General features: G+C 44.7%; 1 long non-coding RNA gene across 1 annotated transcript; it reads left to right on the plus strand.

The window, feature by feature from the left end:
• The first annotated feature begins 441 nt into the window (after window positions 1-441).
• LOC149318840 (uncharacterized) lies at window positions 442-3,106 on the plus strand. The gene is made up of 3 exons (XR_016279829.1): window positions 442-554; window positions 2,036-2,223; window positions 3,023-3,106. It is a non-coding gene; the product is annotated as an uncharacterized LOC149318840 (long non-coding RNA).
• The last annotated feature ends 1,690 nt before the right edge of the window (window positions 3,107-4,796 follow it).

Genomic DNA, 4,796 nt, shown 5'->3' on the forward strand with positions numbered 1-4,796 from the left:
TTGTTCTAATAAAAATTGGGCCTTATCGGGGATTGCAGGGTCTCCCACCCCGAAATATACCCTGGTCATATCCCATCCTGTCAAGCTCAAAGTTGCGGAAACTGTAATTGGCCAACCCTGGCCATGGTGTGAAGGGCCATGGGAGCATATCCAGCAACTGCTTTGATTAAATTCCTTGGAAATATTATTTACCATTTGGTGAAACCTATTTTGTCCCCATTCTCCATCACACCCCATGGGAAATATAAACATCATCACTATACATCCTAACAATAACATGTATCCCATAAGGTTCAATGTAACACCTCGCAAATGCGAGCTAAGAGGGCAAATTGAAGGGTCTAAGGAAAAGGGGTTGTCAGGGATCTCTATTTCCAAACAATCCCTTTCAAATGTCTCTGTGTTTTTATTAACCAAATGTCCCTTCTTTCTTTCAGAACTGCTCTCGGGTAGCAGTCCCTCCTGTTCTTCAGGGTGGAGCTTGGTCTCCTGACCCTGGAGAGGGGGCTCCTGTTGCGACGCTGCCCTCTCCTCCATCTGGAACCCTTTTCCTGGTAAGTTTTACCTTAAGCGGATTATCCTTGTTTGGTTGTGCTATCCACTTGTCAGGGGAGCTGGTGTGGTCTTTCTTTATGCGTGTGTAGTGGATCCAGGACTTCACACCTGCCAATTTCACTGCAGTTGGCGTTGTCAACAATACAATGTACGGTCCTTTCCACTTTGGTCCCAATGGTGTTATTTTCCAATCTTTTAGCCACACCGAATCCCCTGGAGAGAAAGAATGTAGAGCAGTAAAGGGGAACGGATACCTCACAATGCTCACATATTTGTGCAGTTTGTCCAATACTGAGCCAAGAGCTATAACTTCTTTGGCCAATCCTTTTGTTCCCAAAGCTCCTGGATTTTGGGAATTGTAGGTAGTGATTGGACTGACCATAGGTGGTCGTCCAAACACCAACTCGTATGGAGACAATTTTAAATGTTTAATGGGTGTACATCTTATCTTTAACAAAGCCATAGGTAACAATTGGACCCAATTCATTTCCGTTTCTTGATGCAATTTTCCCAAAATGTCTTTCAGAGTTCTATTCATCCTTTCAGTAACTCCTGATGATTGGGGGCGGTATGCACAGTGCAATTTCCATTTTATTCCCAAAAGGTCAGCCAGTGTTTGAATCACTTTGTGTACAAAGGCCGGCCCATTATCACTTCCAATTGTAAAGGGTATCCCTCCTCTAGGGATAACATCCCTCATCAGAATTTTAGATACTTGTTCAGCTTTTTCATTTGCTGTGGGCCATGCATCGACCCAACCAGAATAAGTGCATACAGACACCAGCATGTATTTAAACTTTCCCACCCTTGGCATTTCAGTGAAATCCACCACAATGTTTTCCCAAGGGCTCCTTCCCACATATTGTACTCCTGGGGGTAAGAGGGGTCCAGTACGGGGGTTGTTCATGGCACATACCTGACACTTCATAGTTACTCTCCTAACTATAGCTGTAACCCCATTTATGTAAAACTGTCTATTTAATAATTCTAACATAGCTATGGCACCACTGTGTGTCTGTTCGTGTACCCTCTGTATGAAAGCCTCAGCTAGGAAACTAGGTATAAAGACTCTATTTCCTGGAAATATGAAAAGCCCATTTAATCTTTTTGCTCCCTCTATTCTAGCCCATTGTTTTTCTTCTGGGGTGTAAATAATTTCTTTCGGTAATTCAGTGACTGTATTCAAAGTAAGAATCTGTGTATTTCCATTCCTGGCTGCCTCCTTTGCTGTTTGATCAGCTAAGCGGTTTCCTTTTTCAATTAGTCCATCTCCTGTTTGATGACCTCTGCAATGCATCACAGATACCGTCTTAGGCTTCCACACTGCTTCCAATAGCCTTAAAATTTCTTCCCGATTTCTAATCATTTGTCCTGCGGAATTTAAAAGTCCTCTTTCCTTGTACAATGCTCCATGGGCTTGTAAAGTGAGGAAGGCATATTTTGAATCTGTGTAAATGTTCACCTTCTTTCCCTTTGACAGTTCTAGGGCTCGATATAACGCAATCAATTCTGCCTTCTGGGCTGAAGTCCCTGCTGGTAGAGGTTCAGCTTCCCAAACTTCTCCTTCTTCAGTGACCACAGCGTAGCCTGCATATCGGATCCCATTTTCTACAAAGCTGCTTCCATCTGTGAAGAGGGTTGCGTCTACTTTGGACCTCGGTGTATCACGTAAGTCTGGTCTACTTGAGTAAACTTCTTCCATCACCTGTAAGCAATCATGTTCCTGTTCTTCCTTTGTCTCTATAGGTAGCAAGGTAGCAGGATTTAAAGTGTTGCATGTAGCCAAACTGATACTTGGGTTGTCTACCAAAATGCTTTCGTACTTTAGTAATTTTGCATTTGTCATCCAATGGTGTCCTCTATGTTCCATCAGAGTCACAACAGCATGGGGTGTTTTCAAGGTTGTTGGTTGTCCCAATGTCAATTTATTAGCCTCTTCGGCCATAGTGGCTGCGGCCGCTACTGCTCGCAGGCACGGAGGCCATCCTTTTACTACTGGTCCCATTTGTTTTGAAAAGTATGCCACTGGTCTAGGCCAATTGCCAATGACTTGTGTAAGAACTCCAACTGCAATACCTTCCCTTTCTCCTACATATAGAGTAAAGGGCTTAGTCAGATCGGGTAGTCCCAAGGCAGGGGCTTCCATAAGGGCCCTTTTTAATTTCACAAAGGCCTGTTCTCTTTCTTCTGTCCATTCGAAGGGGTCTTCTTTACCTCCTCTGGTGGCTTCATGTAATGGCCTTGACATGACGGCAAAATTAGGAATCCAGAGCCGGCAGAATCCAGCTGCTCCCAGAAACTCTCGCACCTGTTTCCGCGTCCTTGGACTTGGAATAGAACACACAGCCTCCTTCCGCTCGACTCCCAGCCTTCTCATACCATCCTTGATAATGAAGCCCAAGTATCTGACGTCTTGTTGTATCAATTGTGCTTTCTTCTTAGAAACCTTATATCCTTTGTATTCTAGGTGTAACAAAACCTTTTCTGTGGCCTCTATACATGACTCTCGGGTTGTCGTTGCTATCAAGATGTCATCTACGTATTGGAGGATGCCATATGGGTTTCCTGCTTGGGTGAGTGGAACTAAATCCTGGGCGAGTGCCTGTCCAAAAATAGTCGGGGAATTGCAAAACCCTTGTGGCAAACGAGTCCAACTGACATGCAGTTTCTGGCCTGTATCCGGCTGTTCCCATTGAAATGCAAAAATGGGAATACTCTGGGGGTGTAATCGAATGCAGAAAAAGGCATCCTTTAAATCTAATACTGAAAACCACTTTGCCTCCGGAGATACCAAACTAAGTAGGGTGTAAGGGTTAGGTACCACAGGGTGCAGGGGTTCAACTCTTTTATTAACTGCTCTTAAGTCTTGCACAGGCCTGTAACTTCCATCCTCTTTTTCTACTGGCAATAAGGGGGTGTTCCAGGCCGACTGGCATGGCCTAATTATTCCATGATTTTCTAGTCTCTTAAGGTGAATGTGTATGCCGTTTACAGCCTGTCTAGACAAAGGGTACTGTGGTACTATAACAGGAGTTGTTGATGCCCGAAGTTGAATGATTACCGGTGGTACATCTTTGGCCATCCCCGGAGGATTGTCCTCTGCCCAAATACCAGGTATATTAAAGGACATCCAATCTACTCTCTCTGTCAAGGCAGCAAACAACCTCCACTCCTCTTCTTGGGGTAGAATCAACATCAATCTATTCTCAGATTTCTCCTTCGGGCCTCTAAAAGTTACTTCTAATTTTCCATCATCCTCAAACATTAATTGTGCTCTCATTTTGCAAAGTAGGTCTCTTCCCATCAAAGAAACTGGACATTCAGGGATATAAATGAATTTGTGTTTAACCTCATAGGTGGATAAATTACAACTTCTGTCGGTCAGAATAGGGCGTATTTGTCTTCTGCCCATGGCTCCTATTATGGCAGTTGATTCCTTACTAAGAGGGGCATATTGTTTATTTACTACAGATTTAGTTGCTCCCGAATCGATTAAAAATGTTGCTTCCTGGCCACCAATTTTCATCTTGACCAATGGCTCCTGGTGGCCATTTACAATCACCCTACATCCTTGTGGAGCCGGTCTGTCTCAGTCTTCATTTCCATCCATGGCAGCCATCCCATATAGGTCTTGTCCCAAGGCCTGTCCTACCGCCGCTCCCATCCATGGTTCTGCTCGCGGATTCAATCCTCCTTGTCCACGTCCTTGTCTTCTACTTCCTTCACCCTTCTGGTTGGTCCCTTTCTTAGGACACTCCCGCTTCCAATGACCTTCTTCTCTACAGATGGCGCACTGGTTACGTCCCAAGGAGGGACCTCCTCTACCTCGACCCCTTGATGCTCCGCGTCCTCGTCTGGCTGTGTTTCCCTGGAACACAGCTGCCACCAAATGGGTCCTCTTATTAAACTTTTCTTCCTCTTTCTTCTGCGCTTCACTTTCTCTTCCCACATATACTCGTGTCGCTATCTCCAAAACCCTTCCCATTGTCATTCCAGGTAACCCTGTATCCTTCTGTAGCCTTCGCCTAATGTCTGGAGCACATTGGGCAATGAAGTTATTTTTCAAAAGTGTTTGGCTCTGTCCGTCCTCTGCCTCATCGTCCATGTTATAAGGGGAATATTTCCTGTAACCTTCCCTCAGTCTTTCCAGAAACTTCGCCGGTGGCTCATCTCTTTCTTGAACAATATCTGCAATCTTCTTCAGGTTTATTGCCTTAGGGGGCCCTTTCTTCAATCCCTTG

The sequence above is a fragment of the Sceloporus occidentalis genome, unplaced genomic scaffold (assembly GCF_023333645.1).
Source record: "Sceloporus occidentalis isolate IW3139 unplaced genomic scaffold, rSceOcc1.0.p SCAF_2, whole genome shotgun sequence".
NCBI classification, from domain to species: domain Eukaryota; kingdom Metazoa; phylum Chordata; class Lepidosauria; order Squamata; family Phrynosomatidae; genus Sceloporus; species Sceloporus occidentalis.